Source organism: Pithys albifrons, chromosome 2 (genome assembly GCF_047495875.1).
Source record: "Pithys albifrons albifrons isolate INPA30051 chromosome 2, PitAlb_v1, whole genome shotgun sequence".
Classification (NCBI taxonomy): Eukaryota; Metazoa; Chordata; class Aves; order Passeriformes; family Thamnophilidae; genus Pithys; species Pithys albifrons.
The window spans coordinates 108,384,321-108,400,039 of NC_092459.1; the positions used below are offsets into that span (position 1 = coordinate 108,384,321).

The window sequence follows — 15,719 nt, forward strand, 5'->3', positions numbered from 1 at the left end:
ATCCTTTTCTGGATTTAATTTTGCTTGTTCTCAGGTGATCTGTTTCGGATTTTCCCTGTTTTAGGATGTTTGTTGCATGTGGTTGGTGTTTAATGCCAGAGAGATCTGAATCATTCACACAGGGTAATTGATACTGACCTAATTACGCAGGTGAGTTTTACACTCAAGTTTTTAATGGTACTTAATAATTAGAAGAGTTTTTCATTCCCCAGGTCGATGATTCAGTCCTTTGCCTTTTGTGCCTCCAAACAACAAGGGCATTTGATGAAATAATCTCCCTGTTTATTTTGTGTTGGGTAACTCTGAGGCCCTATGCCTCCTGTTGGAGAAGCAAGGGGCGTCTCTGCAGTTTAACCTCTCCACAGGGAAAGCTGTGGTTGAATTCAGTGACACTATTGTCCCTCATCTAAAGCAGGAGAGGACATGAGTGAACTTTGATCTCTGCTGGAGATTGCAGAGGTCAAACGAGGATAGGGAGACTCTCAGACCAAGTTGTGTCCATGGCTGTTGTGCACTGTTCAGGAAACCCTTAAGCCACACTGGCTAAATGGGATTTATTCTAGAGAAGACACATCTTTGTATGCCATCCTACTTACATCCATCCCCAAAGTGTCTCTGGAGTGGAGGCTCTTGGATAACCTGCTAGAGTTGCTCTTTACCCTCTTAGCTGATGAATGTGCAGGTTGTGTCCTAAAATGCTGCAGTGAATAGGACAAGCCCAAATGATAAAATCATCACTTCTCCCAGTCTCACCAGGCTCAGAAAAGGGGTTAGAGGCCAGCACAATGTCAGACCTACATCACACCTGTAATGAAGCAGTTGTGCCCTCCCACCAGCAGCCTGGGCAGGCAGGAACAGTACTGTGCCCACGCATGTGGAGCAGCTGGAGTGGTCAGTGACACGCTTTGCCTGCCTGTTGTTGTCTGGGTCTTGCCAAGATGACTTCCCATGCTTCTCTGCAGGGGAGAGGGGCAAGGAGAGCGTGTAAACACAACTGAAAGACTTGACATGGGACTGTTTTTTGTAAATGAAGGGTCTGCCATTTGCTGAGGAACAGCCAAGGTCGTCACAGCTGGAATGATTTCATAAGCCAAAGGCAACCGAGGCAGGAACCTTGTCCCACTCCTGCATCCCAACAAAACGCCTGATGAAACCCTGGTGGGAAACTGATGCATGGAAGTATGGGAGAGACTTTTTTTTTCTCCCCTTGGGTCTGCATCTTGCAGTGATTTCAAGTGAAGCACAGTGGTTTCCAAAACACTGTGGATAGCTTATTTCTAGATACATGTTTACACCTTGCGTATCTCTGGGGGCTAAACAGACACCAGAGCACCCGTGTGGGTGTAGTTGTGTGAGAGTGAGCAGAAAAACGTGGAGCTTCAGGGCTGATGTTTCTATCCCCAAAAGGAAGATTGCGAAGGGAAAGGGCCCAAATTGTGCAAAAGAAAACAACCAGCATTTCATTTAGTCACCCAACATTCGCTTGAATAAACTAGTGCTGCTTTAACATTATATTAAACATTCCTCCCACCTACTTCTTTTCAAATTCTCTCTAAGTTTTGGTCTGTTCTGAATAATCCAGTGTCTGGAACTTGTCTTTTATAATGATACATAGTGTGGCATGATGCCAATCTCTACTCCAGGGAATTTTTGTTCATGTTAAGATTTGCAAATCTTCATAAACTTACACTTCGAGGAAAAATAGTTTGGTATTTGAGAAACCGAGTAAACAGCAGAGCTGAAGTGCTCTTACCAGCTATGTCGTATCCTCCTGGGCTGACATTTTTTGGGGAAAAAAAAAAGGAAAAGACTCCTTCAGGCTGAACAGACCAAGTGCCCTCAGCTGCTCCTTGTATGACTTCCCCTCCAGACCCTTCACCATCCTCGTGGTCCTGCTTTGGATGCTCTCTAATAGCTTGGTGTATTTTCCGTATTGTGATGGCCAAACTGCACACAGGACTCAAGGTGAGGCTCCCCAGGTGCAGAGCAGAGTGGGACAATCCCCTCCCTTGACTGGCTGTCATGAAGCTCCCCAAAATGACAGTTCCAAAGCTCAGGCTTTTGAAGCAAGAGTAACTCTGGCTCTGCAGACAACTTGTCAACTTCTTAAGTGAGATGAAGTGAACAGAGAAGGGAGCAAGCTGGTGTCACTCAGTGGTGGCTTTGCTCAGCGCTCACATTTCTACTATTAACCTAATACTTGAGGTTTACAGCAGTAGTGCTTTGGTTCTCATTCCTTCCTTCCACAGCAGACTGGACAACTGGAGAAAGTAGTAAATGCCATTTCTCAGTGGGTTTTGCTGTCTGTGACTGCCTGGGAAGGAAAGGCCACTTGGAAACTGGGAGGTGTTTTGTCTCAGTGCCTGGAGGGATGGGATGGGATGGGATGGGATGGGATGGGATGGGATGGGATGGGATGGGATGGGATGGGATGGGCAAACTGCCCTCCCCACAGCAATGTTCCTCACTTCTCACATTGGCATCTCCTGCTCTATCCATCCATGTCCACATGCACTGACTGCTGGAGCACCCACAGTTCTGGATGGTGATCATCGGGCTGGGCAGACATCCCACCTTTCACTTCACATCATGGACAAGTTTTCATTGGAATGAATGCCTGCTCAGGGAGCAAAGTTAAGCTGGATTTATCTGTGGCTGTACAACACAAACCCAGCTGGGGATGAGCCACCAGCAAGAGCATGGGGAGACAAGCAAGGAGGGACCTGGCAGAGAAACCAGTCTGGGAGACTGCAGGAAGGCTGGGATTGAAGAGGTTGGTGTGCCATAAAGTGTGTCTCTCTTGCTAGAGGGTTTTACAGAGTGGCTGGAGGCAAGGGAAGATGTTTAAGGCTGTTTGAGGTAACCTGACTTCTCTGTGCTGAGTTTTTTGCAGATGTTGGGATGTTCAGATATGGGTTGTTCCAAACCAGATTTAAAACTGCAAGTCTTTTTCTCTATGTATAAAGAAAATTCCTATCTTCTGATTTTACTCTATTAGAGCAAAATGCTGCACAGACAATCCTATTTACAGGCATGAGGCAGCTACTTTTCATTAAAATCATTTGCCATAAGCCTGGCTGTCAAACTAGTTCTGCATTTAAAGGATGCAGTTGGCTATCTCAGCCCCTCTGCTCCATGCCCAGTATGCTGCCAGGCCAAGAGTGGCACTGGGTGAACCATTTTCATCCAAGTCAGAGCTGGAGACCCCAAAACCTTCTACAAATCACCCCCACAACACCCAGCTGAGCACAAGTGATCCAGCCAGGGGGATTTTTGGTGGGTGCTGGTGGCTGAGTCACCAACCAGTCTCACTAGCGAATGCAAGATCCTGTTCCACTGCAAACAGATCTATTTGTTGAAAATACACATAAATGCATTACCAGAGGAACTGTGTCCTGCAGAGTTCTCTCTTGCACAAGATCCTCTCTGGTGCAGCAAGGGTGTCTGAGAGGAGCAGACTCCCCTGTGGCAGCACAGGCACTCACAGCCCAGCTGGTTTGGACAGAAACCCAAGGAAGTGGTGACTCAGCTACCATTTCACAAATCCCCTTTCCAAACACACCTCTTACTGACTTTTTTAAAATTTAATTTGAATTTTCAGAGACACAAAGGGCTGCAATGTTTGCTTGGTCTGGGGTTTTTTTAACCAACCATCATTCTGGTTTACTCCAGGTGGGATTTTTCCCTTTGTTTTGTGAGTTGCTGTGTCTTCTGGCAGTTGCTCAGCTAATGCAAGCTGTTGCTCAGCTGGGTTTTTGCTCTTAAGCTCCTTCCCAGCCCATCCAGCCAGGAGAGTGGGGAAGTGTCACACACAGACATGGGCCAACTCTTTGGCCTGACTGCTGTTTTGAACATCTGGATTCCTTCATGTGAAGTCATTAGCAGGAGTAAAAGAGAGTTCAGGCTGAAGGGAGATGAAATTCCCCTTCAACAGCTCTTTTAGTCTGTTCTTTGAGGACATTCATGTTACTGGCATAGTTATTTGAACATCCTGCTGGAGAAACTGGATGTGTTTCTGATTTTGTCTCTGAGAGCTGATGTTGAGGGTAGTGGCTGCTGCCACCATGGCCCCAGTCATCACAGCTGTTAGCCTGCACAAAGCACCTGGGATTTGGGCCTTTCAGGCTGAGCTCATGTCTGCCTCAAAATCAGCTGGGGTTTTGCCACAAGCTGTTTTATAACCTCAGTACATGCAACAGGTTGCTTCTGAGCAGCTCAATCTCCAAGGTGCTTCCACCGAAATACCTGACTTTTGTCTGTAGCTGGAGGCATCATGGCTCATTTCTAGATGATTTTGAAAGACGTGCTGCCAGGCACAATATTTGGAAGCCATTTGTTCCCTGTACAGAGCAGTAAGTAAAATCCATCTCTTTTATTGCCTTTGCTGCTGTGGTCCCCCAGTGGCTTCATGGCGTGGGCGTTCAGAGCAGTGCTTCCTGCAGCCTTTCAGAGGTAGGATTTGTCCTCATTTTTATGATTTGTTTGTTGGATTTTCAACTTCTCTTCTGTGTGAGAGTTTAGGAACAGCAAGGAGTGGTAGCTCTGTACCAGGCTCCAGAACCATGTGCAATTAGTGGCATTGGATTAAAAAATGGTGGTATGTTCTTGATGTGAACTTCTACACTGTTTCTTAAACTACTTCCTGACTGCAACATCATCCTCAAAGTACCAGTTTCTTTGGTAGTATCATGGGGGATTTCCCAGTAATCCCTGCTGCCTTCCTCTAGCACCTTCCACTCCCAAATTTGACAGGTGCCCAGTGAAGCCATAGCAACACAATGGAATTGAAACCTTTTCTCATGCAGAGAACTGCAGGGTGACTGTGCTGCCAGACTCCTGGAGTAGCTGCTGAGTGTGGTGAGGCCAAAGGAGAGGGGAAGAGAGGGGTTTATCAGCCTGGATAAAGCATGTTTGAAAGCACCTGGTGTAGGCAAGCACCACGTGTTGTCTCACTGACTCTTGGCTATGTGTCTGCATGTGGAGCAGCAAAGAACTCCCCACCAGCCCTTGGGCAGCACCACCAGCCTTCACTCACCACCACCAGCTCAGGGTGCGCATCTGGTCAGGGTTTCAGCAATATGATCCCATGCCCACCTACCCAATGGAAGCATCAGAAGCAAGTGTGTATGTAGCAGCCCTGGCTGAGAAGTGGGGTAAGTATTACACAGAGCTGTGATGGGTCAGTCCCTTTGCAGACCCAGCCACGCTGCCTTGGAACAGGGACAACCCAATGCAAGGAGCAGTCTGCACTGAACCTGTGCCTGCAGCAGGACAGGACCTGTGCAGCAACCTATTGACACCCCATTCCCCAGCAGGCAGGGAGTAAATTCCAGCTATCTGGCCACAGCCTTAGTGGCATCTGTTTTGCCTATATTTTCCTTCTTTTCAAGTGTTTCATTTTCTTTTCCTTTTTTTTTTTGATAGGAAGTCAGCTGTGCAATAAAGAACCAACACAGAGAGGAACTGCAAAGGGTTGTGGTCACCTCACACTCGTCATATGCTGCTGCCAGAAAGTGGCAGTAAGGGAGAGAGGATCTGCCTGCTGAAAAATCAGATTTCTCAGCACAGGGATCTAGATTTGTACAGTCATCCTGAAAATCTGGGGCAGGTGCTAACACATATTTTCACTCTGCTGCCAGCACATCCTAGGCCAGACTGGGCTGGTTTGGGGCAGAAGAGAGCAATATAGCTCATTTTTTTATCAGGCTGGGAAAGTCCCTAAGACGCTGGGCTTTTGCCAAGTCTACAATGCCGGCACAGAGACAGGGTGCTGCATCTTCCCTCCCCAACGAACCCCTCCAGAGGCTGTGGGAGCCAGTGCAGCAGCGAGGCAGGAGGGAAGTGCTAGTTTTTGTTATTGGCAGAGGGAACTGTTGGTTAGAGCGTTGCTGGCATCTCCTCTGTTGTTGCTGCTGATTTTCGAGGGAAAACAGATGTGAACGAGAGAATGGACCCACCGGAGCAGGGTGGTTCCTTTGATGGGGGTTTGGATGGAAAACTCCTCCGGCACCATTCCGCCCCAGGGCACCCTGAACAAGTCCCTTCTGCTGCCTGTAGTGGCCGAAAACAGCAATTACCAGCAGAATAACACCACCAGCTGCCTCCCGGGATACTCATTGCTCTCAAGTGGTTCAATTAGCCCTCGCTGCATAAAGCAGGGGGATGATGCCACTCTCAGCCTGGCTGCATTGGTCTTATTTTCCTTTCTTCCCAGCAAAGAATCACGGCAGAAGGAGGGAATGCTGTTCTGTGCAGGTGCACGGTGGTTCAGAGGTGATTTTTCACCGTGGCTGCTGGGAAACACAGCCCCGTGGTTTGTTTTGTGCCCAGCCAGCATGTGAGTGAAAATATGAGTCATGATGATCCCACAGCTCGTCAAATTGCTTTGGTCTCCCTGTTTTGGGCAGTCATTATTGATTATTTTTAGCTGTAAAAGGGGGCAGGGAGGAATGAGCTCGGACACAGCTCCCCGCTGCTATTTCAGAGGATTTGTTGGGTTTGCAGCTGACTGTTGAGAGATTAATAGACAAACCCCAACCACTTCGGTATTGTGTGCTCTTTATTTTTAATATAAATCAGTTTTGCAGTGGTTTGCAGGAACAAAGCTGCCTGCATTCTGGGTTTCCTCCTAGCAGAATCCATGGCTTGGCCAGGCGTGGGCCGGAGCTGGGGCATCATTGTCACAGAGGTTTGTTCAGCCTTTTCTTCCTGCTGTTGGGGGTGTGCAGAAGGTTGCAACTGTTCCAGAAATGGGATGAGCCTGACAGGATGCCAGCCTTCCCTCCCAGATCCTTTAAAGCTGGTCCTCCCAAGTGATCCCTGGCTTTGGAATCTTCTGGTGTCAAAGTGATGGCCATCAACCCTCTCACCTGCCACCATCCTCCTTATCTGGGGCAGAAGGGCAATGTCTGCCCCTGCCAGGAAGATCAGAGGACATAAATCCCTGGCTGGGGTGATGGCTGCTCTGTCCCTCTCGTCATCAGGTGAACCACTCCACTAAAACCACCTTGGTGCATTTCATCTTTTTTGGTTGCAAGCAGCTTTTCTGGATCTGCCAGGCAGAAGCAGTGGCTGTGAGTCTTTATGAAGGAGCAAGAAATGTCACCCTGCAAGGACAAGAAGAGCAGGGATGCTTCTCCTGCCTTGCTAATGAGCTGAAGTGCTATTGGAAGGTGTCAAGGAGATGCTCTCTATGGCAGCTGGTTGAGCTCCTCTGTTGCACAAGATAATCACATGGGGAAAAAAGTTAGTGCCAACACCTGAGGATTCCCTTGTGGGTTACACAAGATGTTGCAATGTGTGTGCTAAACTTGGACCTCTTTGTGGGTTTTGTTTTATTTTGTTTGAGCAATCCTAGTTTTCAGCTGGAATTCTTTCCAGCTGCGGTAGGAGCTGACTGCAGGTGTTGGTACAACCAACTCTGCTTCTCTGGGGAGCAGGAGTGTCCTTTGAGGTGAGGTGGGAGGTCAGAAGTGGGTGAGGACCAGCAGCTCTTGTTTGGGGATGCAGTAGTGGGTCTAACCAAGCCTGTCACAGCTCAGTTGTGGAAAAGACAACAGTGGGAACCTTTAGGTCAAGTTGCATATGGATCCTATACCATTCTTCCTCTGAGGTTAAATAATAGTACCCACAGACTCCCAGGCTGGGAAAAAGAAGGAATAGGTGCCTTGAAGGCTTCAGAAAGCCCAGAGCAAAATCGTTTTAGCCCTGCCATGCTACTCCTCTTACAAATTTTGCAGATGTACAATCTGTGCTGTTAGCTTGTACAAATCCCATGAAATGCAAAGCTGAAACTATCAATTTTATTAATAATATTACCCTTCCCATCAATATGGGTAAAACACTCAGCAGGATAAACTGGAGTGTTATGTCATCACTCATTTAAAACATCCCTGAGCACGATCCAGAGGATTAGTGGCTGAATCAGTGAAGAGCAACTGGTGATCAAGGAAATCCAGCTTCCTGTTTAAGGAAAACGTCAGCTCCTGAGAAATCCCTTACCTTTAATTGTAACTAAGAGTGTAATTGCATCTTTGTCTCCAACAGACCTAAAATCAATCTGGCTAATGAGCGTCACAAAGAAACTGAACTTAACCTGGTGCTTATCTCTGGTCACTAAATACAGGGATCTCATTCTGCATTATATATATATGTGTGTGTGTATATATGTATATATGTGTATATATATAAAAATATAAATAAAAATAATAAAGCAGCCCCTGCAAGCAGAGTCCTTGCCAGCTCACTCATAGATGGATCTGTCAGGATGGGCATCTCAGGCATGTCCCTGAATTTCACTGGGCAACTTGCAAAGCTCTAAAGAATAAAACAACTTTTGAAACCCTTTTTTAAAAAAAGAATTTCTCAGTGATGTTATCATTTTTCCTAAAGAATATTCTCATATTTGTTAAAAATGTTTCTTTTGCAGCAGCTTTTAGCTGTCTTCCATGTTACCCTTTGTTTTCAACCTTTGTTATTCTAATTAATGAGGCAATGAGCAAAATCCTAATTTCTCGTCCTCCTCTAGCTCTTCCAGCTCACTTTTGGTGCATAAGGGTACCATGAAAATCCAAAAGGAAAGCATTCAGTTACTCTGAATTCCTAAGTAAGAAAGTAAAGCAACCACAGCCCAGTGTGATTTTCACTTTCTTTTTATTCAGCGAGGCAATCACTAGAGGGAGGTAGATGGTAAATTTATCTCTCCTAAGCTCTCACAGTCTGTGGTGCCTTTATAAACGACAGCAGAGGAGTTGTAAGTAGGAGCTCGAGTACCTCCTGCTGCCTGGGGGGGAAATGTGAGCACTGGCTGAAATCAGCTCAGTTTTGCTGCCCCAAGGTGGCCGTGTCCCCTCTCACAGCTGTGCCCAGCCCTGATGCCAGGGCAGCCTGTGCAGGCTGCTTGGCTGCTGAAGGTCATGTTGGGTCCCTCAGCTTATATCCCAGGAGAGCTTCAATCCCATCCCAAGAAATCAGAAGTGCAGGAGCTGATAGAAAGGCTGAGACACACAATTCGGGTTTTTTGTTCCCCACAGTGCAGAGTTTGTGCAGCCTGGCACAGGCCAGTGGGAACGTGCTCTCCTCTGACAGATACTCTTGGGCCAGGTGGCCCCAAAATAAGTAAGACTCAGCAACTGCTGAGCCTGAGGATTTAGTCAAAAGGGACAAATATCCTAATGGGTAGTTTATGTTTTTATGGAAATAGGCTAAAACTCAAAAAATTGCTATGAAACAAACAAAAAAACCCCTGCACATTAAAATTCCTCATGCAAATACTTACATATCAGCAAATAAAAAATAAACTTGGCCTTATGATTTATTTCACCATCTCTACCATCTGTTAAGCCAAACTGAAGCAAATGCTCCTTTTCTCCTTGCAAACCAGATGATGCCTTAGGGACCTCCCTACTTTGCAGCAGGGTGACCATGTGTTTACCCAGCTGTGTGCTGAACATTTTGTCCAGAAGAATCCTGTGAGAGACGGTGTCAAAAGCTTTCCTGAAATCCAAAAAGATTACACCAACTGGCTTCCCTGGATCAGCCAGGTGGTTACCTTGTCATAAAAAGAAATCAGGTTTGACAAGCAGGACTTTTCCCTTATGAAGCCAAGCTGGCTGTGACCAATGACTGTGCAGTCCTTCAGGAGTTTTTCAATACCTCCCAGAATAATCTTCTCCACAATTTTCCAGTCACTGAAGTGAGACTGACAAGCCTGTAGTTTCCAGGGTCCTCCTTCTTGCCTTTCTTGAAAACTGGGACAATGTTTACCATCTTCCAATCAACTGGGACCCTTCCAGATACCCAAGACAGTTCAAATATCATTGACACCTCATGATGACAACAGCAGGTCTTTGAGTGTTCTCAGATGAATCCCATCAGGCCCAATAGATTTGTTGGGAACCACCTCATCAGCAGATCCTGCACAGCTTCAGGGTCAACTGGGAATTTATCATTCTCACTGGAATCGTCCTCCAGCTCAGGGCACTGGGAACCCCTTAGCTCCTTATCAGTGTTGAAGACAAAGAATGCATTAAACATCTCTGCCTTGTCTGTCTCCCTGTTTGTGAGGTGACCATCCTCACCCTGTAACAGACTGATGTTATTTCTGCACTGCCTTTTGCTATTAACGTATCTTAAAAATCTCTTCTAATTGTCCTCCCAGTCCTTGCCAGCTTCCATTCCAATTGAGCTTTGCATAAATTTTGTCCCTGAATAGTGAGTAGCATCTCTGCATTCCTCTCACATCACCTGACCTTGCTTCCACTGGGCATACACCTTTCTTTTTTGCCATAGTTCCAAGAGGAGATCCCTGCTCATCCAAGCCAGCCTTCTGCCTTGTCTGCTTGATTTCCAATATTTACAAATTGTCTGTTCCTGGGTCCTTAGCAGGTGGTTCTTAAAAATGACCAGCACTGAGGGACCCCAGCACCTTCAAAAGCGTTTTCCCAGGATTCCTTACCCACTTTGTTCCCTGAGCAGCCTGAAGTCTGCTCTCCTCATGTCCAGGAGTGAAGTTGGCACTTTTCCTCCTGTCAACAGAGATTTTAAACACAATTTCTTTGTGACCGCTGTGGCCAAGATGGCCATTAATCACCACTTCACTCACAAGACCTCTATGTTAACAAGCAGCAAATCAAGGAGGGCATCTTTCCTAGTCAGCTTTCCTAGTACTTGCACCATGAAATTATCATCCATGTGTTTTAGGAATCTTCAGAACCTGATTGTGCCAGCAGTGTTCCCAGTTAACTTCTGGCAACCTGAAGTCCCCCATAAGGACGAGGACGCCATATCTGGAGGGATTTAAAAGTTGTGTAGATGTGGTGCTCAGGGACATGGTTTAGTGGTGGGCTTGGGAGTGTTGAGTTAATGGTGGGACCCTATGACCTCAGAGGGCTTTTCCAATATTCTGTGTTTCTCTGGTAAGTGTGGAAGAGGTTTGGCAGGTCTATCCACATCTGCTGCAGGACAGCAAGAGGGGATTTTGGGTTGCTCTGAACACAGGTATTACAGACAGATGACTGTGGGAGGGAGGTTTGTCCTGCTGCACGAACTTCAAGCTCTCATTGGAGTTTTGGTCATTGGGACTGCATTGCAATGGGCAGAAAAGCTTAAAAATTGGAGCTGGGTTGCAGTGGATTACTGAGCACTCAGGTGACCAGGATGGTCTGGTGCACTGCTTGTTCTGACCCACATGAAACCCAGGCGTGTATTTGTCTCTGAACAGCCATCAGCCTGTCGAGCTGTGATGACTTAGAAGAAAAAAAGGAATTTTTATTTTATTTTGCTAAGTGATGATTGATGTTTTAAAGGGAATATTGTCAAAGCCAAGTGTCAAACAGCCTGACTGCCTGATCTGTGTGGCCCCTAATGACAAGATAGACTATTACAACTGAAAGAATTTTATGCATCTAATAATTTATACATCATCACCTGGGTTGCTTGCTTTCTACACTTCAATAAGTGTAGATGAGGAGAAGAGCTGCTTGTATTTCAAGGCAGTTTCACCTTTTTCACTCAGTCCTATGTCAGGATGGTGCAGCCCTGGGGAAAATGAGAGCCTTCAACAGAAGCCAGTTAAAATGTTGTGATGAAAACACTCACTTTTACATTAGGGCCTTTCCCCCCCCCCTTCAGTAATAGATTTTTTTTTTATTTTTAAGACAACAATCACCTTGGACTGTGCTTCTATGTCATGTTGGGGTGTCAGCATCACTGTTATTCCAGGTTATAGCATTATGTGTTGCAAAAGGAAATTACCTGCTCACTTAAACACACAGCAAAGAAAGAATACTTGGGCAGCAAATTAAAAGGGCAAGTATGTCCCTAATAAGTGATAGCTGGCCTCATATCTTTGATTAGCTAATTGCTGTCACAGGTGTGGCAGGGCCATATAGAGTGAGTGGGCTACTGGGCCAGACTCTGCTCTGCAGGGATGTGTTTTGGAGAGAGGCTGGGAAAAGTGGTGATCCTACATTTGCTCTGCCTGGGGGATTATTTTACAGAGGGAGAGACTTTCTTCTATCTCTTTCTTTTGGTCTCACGTGAATGCTGTGCCTTGGGTAAATCTTTGCCATGAAGCCTTTGCCCTCCCTGTTGTTCCTGGTCCTGCTCCTGGTGCCTGGAGTGTGGGGGCCAGCTGCTGGTGGGCAGGCTCCAGGGTTGATGCTGAGGTCCTCCTCTGGTGCTGCCCCAGGGGTGAGTGATGGGAAGCAGGGACTCAATTCCCTGCACGAAACTCCCTTCTTGAGTGCAGTGTCCTGCCTGCTTACAAATTCTTCTCTCCTCTGCATGGCCCCTATGGATGAAAGCACAGTTGGGCTTTGCCTGCTGTTTTTGGGGGATGTTTTTTTATTGGTTGTGGTCCAACAGTGCAAATCAGGCAATGCTTCTGAAGGTAGGGAGGGATGAAGATTGGTTATCATATGGGAATAAATGAGGTGGCTTTGGGGCTTGGTCCTGGTGCAGGCAAAACCCCAGCCCATGGGGATTTGGTGGTCCCTTCCCCCTGGCCTTAGGGTGGCATTTCTTTGGGCAGCATTATAAACATGAGCAGTGGCACTTTGGTCTGCAATAGGATTCTCTCTTCTTTACAGGCATGGGGGTCCTCTCAGGAAAACTGGAAGGTTAAACCAGGTAAGAGTTAATTCTCAGAGCAGCCTCTTTTTACCCAGAATTTGTTAGGTACCTCAAGCCAACAATAAGTGGTGTGGAAAATTAGGAGCAACAACCTGGCCGTGGGGCGGTATTGAGAGGGAAGGGCACGTGGTTGATCGGTGTTTGGTGCTGGGGTGGGAGATAACCTGTGCCACAATCCTGTGGCTGCCAAATCCCTACCACAGGGCAGGTCCTGGAGGCACAAACGATGCACTGCAGCAATTAAAACAAGTAGCAAAAGTTCTAACCAAACTTTAATTGTGCTTCTGTAGGATAAACCTATCACAAACCTGTGACTCTTCCAGCTTTGAGATATGCTTTGGGAAAACACTGTATTTCTTCCTCCTTAAGGGAAGGCATTTCCCACTTTGAGGGCTGTGAGGAGAAACTAGTGTTGCTTATCCTACTGAGTAAAGCCAGTGCTTCTGGTTTGGCTGAGCCCTTTAAACCAAAGAGATTGAAAACACCTTCAGAAGAGCTTTATCTCCCATCTCTGCAGTGTATAAACAACAAATATCACCTGTGTGCTGAAACCAAATGTAACAGTGCACTCATTGCTTTTGTAACTTGCCCAGATGTGGCAACTCCCTGACTCTTTAGCTTTGAACCTAAATAGCCTGATCCTGCAGGTGAGAATTTGCCTTTCTGGGAGAGTAACACCCACTGTGTGGCTGTGCTGGGACCTCTGTGCTCCTGCACAGCCATGGCAGGGGGCACTTAAAGCAGGAGTGTCCCCAGTTCTGGGGTGGTAGCAGTGGGAGTACAGCCTGGCTCCATATGGAGCAGGAAGTGGTGGTGGCCAGGGCTTCCCCAGCTTTCCAAGTACTCTGAAGTGGCAGGTACAGCTGGGGTGAAGCTTGGGATAGGTTGCTGGCAGGTGTGAATGGAAACAGCCACTTGGGCTGGAAGGATTGGCAGTTTTAGGCTTGTCCCAGGATCTGACATATGGTTACTCTCATGTTCTCCTCCTGATGGGTTTGCACTTTGATTGACAAATAGGAGCAGAAGGTAGCAAAATGGGGAGAAGGGTGACCTTGAAAATAATTTCTGGGAATGAGTACTGATTACTCTTTCTTGGGAAATGGGAATGGGGGAAAACTTGCTTGTTGCTTTTTATCTTCCAGAGCCAGAGTCTCCTTGGATATTGGCATATGTGCCTCTAAGAAGCTGCCACAGAGTTCTGAAGGACAAATATGGAGAATTTTCTCCTCCAGCATACAGTGGTGATTTCCCCATAAGCTTTTGGTGCAACTGGACTATCTGGGCAGGCTCCAGAAAGCATATAATAATTTACATTCAGGGCTTTGTCACTAAGGAGGACTGCAAGAAAAATGAGGACAAAATTCTATTTGAAGGAGTTTCTTCTCTGGCAGAAAACAGTGTTGCTTATGCTTGCTGGAAAAAGAAGATGCATGTTTTTGCCACCTTTGCCCAAGCTGTCCACATTGCATTGCTGAAGAGGTACCTACCAAACTACAGAGATGCACAGTTTAAAGGGAAGTACTACATCTTCCAAGACCAGGAAGGTGAATCTTCTTCCAAAGATGATGTGACTTCTGAAGCTCCTGCTCCAAAACTACCAAAACAAGACAGTATTTTTCAGCCTAGTTGGGTTGAAAGCCTTAGAAATGTGCTGGGCTTTACAACCACATGTAGCACCACGAGCCTTGGCAAGACTGCGGTGTTAAGCAGTGAGCTGATGCAGGGAAGAGGCATCACTCTGGATACTATGGCTGTGGGAAGTCCTGTTGAACGTATCCCATGTGAAGGTGCAAGGGCACAGATTCTAGAATCAAAAGCTCCTTGTGGGCTGGGGTCTGAACTGCCAGAGGCTCAGGAAACTCAAGGCATAGGAACACCTGAGGGCATAATCCCCACTGCAGCACAGGATACCTGGAGGCAGAGTCTCTCTGTGAGTGGGGACATCACTGCGGGTTTTGGTTATATGCACAGGCTTTCAAGTGGGCTTTTGGAAACTCCTTTGCTTGGTGCTTTGCAGGCAGCAGAACCTCTTTTGCAGCCAGCAGATGTGAGCCTGGAGAACAGCCAGCCTGTCCTGAACCCCACCTTGAAGCCAAAAGGTTTGGGTGACTTACAATTTACTATTACACCAACACACATGAGTTGCCTGGACTTGGCTACACACTCCCAGTCTCTGCCCCTTGGCAGAGGGCAAAGCCAGGAAAGCTCAGGTACCACCATGAGGCAGCAGCTCAGCACAGTCAGCTTAGTGATGGGTGAGAGTCACCCCCAGCTGAGCATTCCAGATGATGCCACAGCGAGCCATGAAGCTGATGCCCTTGCAAAGGGCCTGATGCCCAGCCTGAGCAGCCCATATGAGGCAGTAAACAGGGACCACTTGCATCTGCTACGTGAGGGAAGCCCAAGATGCCAAAGCAGTTTTGGGTATTTGTCCCTGCCTAAATCTGAGCTGGGAAAAACTGGCCTTCAACATAAAAAGCTCATGGATATTTCCCCACTGGAAGGTTCTGGGGGAGTTGTCAGGAGGAAAACAGTGCTGCATCCCATACCACCAGGAGATATCCTGCAAGAGCATCCTCATTTGCATGGCCAGAGCACTCCTGTCCTGCACTTGGACCCTACAGACCTTGGGAGCCTTCCCCAAAACACTCCAACACTTGACTGTCCTTCTACTGAGAAAGCTCATATGTCTTCCTTGGGTGTACAAAACTGCCACGGCCAAAGCTACAAAGCTCCACAGCCAGGACTTGCTGCACATTCTTTGCTAACAGGGCTGGAGAATCCTCTCACTACCAGGGCTGCCCTAAAGGCAGAAACAACTCCTGTGCTGGTGACTTCCAGCACAGCACCCGTCCCTGCAGACTTCAGCCCTACAAATATAATTCCTGAAGTACCTCTTCTTCCACAAGTGGAGCCTGTGTCCACGGTGGCCTCTCTACCAGGTGCTTTGGATCTGGACCCTGTCAGTCCCAGGCAAAAGGCAGACATCTCCCCAGCTAGCCCAGGAGGACAGGAGATGGTCTCCCATTCACCACCCTGCCATTCATCAATGGCCTCTGGACTGGGCACAGATGGGTCCTCAGGGT

General features: G+C 47.2%; 1 long non-coding RNA gene across 2 annotated transcripts; it reads left to right on the plus strand.

Moving 5' to 3' along the window:
- Nucleotides 1-8,428, plus strand: LOC139685316 (uncharacterized). 2 transcript variants are annotated; one of them, XR_011700087.1, is made up of 3 exons: nucleotides 1-1,965; nucleotides 2,528-2,773; nucleotides 4,402-8,428. It is a non-coding gene; the product is annotated as an uncharacterized lncRNA (long non-coding RNA). The 2 variants fall into 2 exon arrangements; XR_011700088.1 differs by having other exon boundaries at nucleotides 4,806-8,428.
- The last annotated feature ends 7,291 nt before the right edge of the window (nucleotides 8,429-15,719 follow it).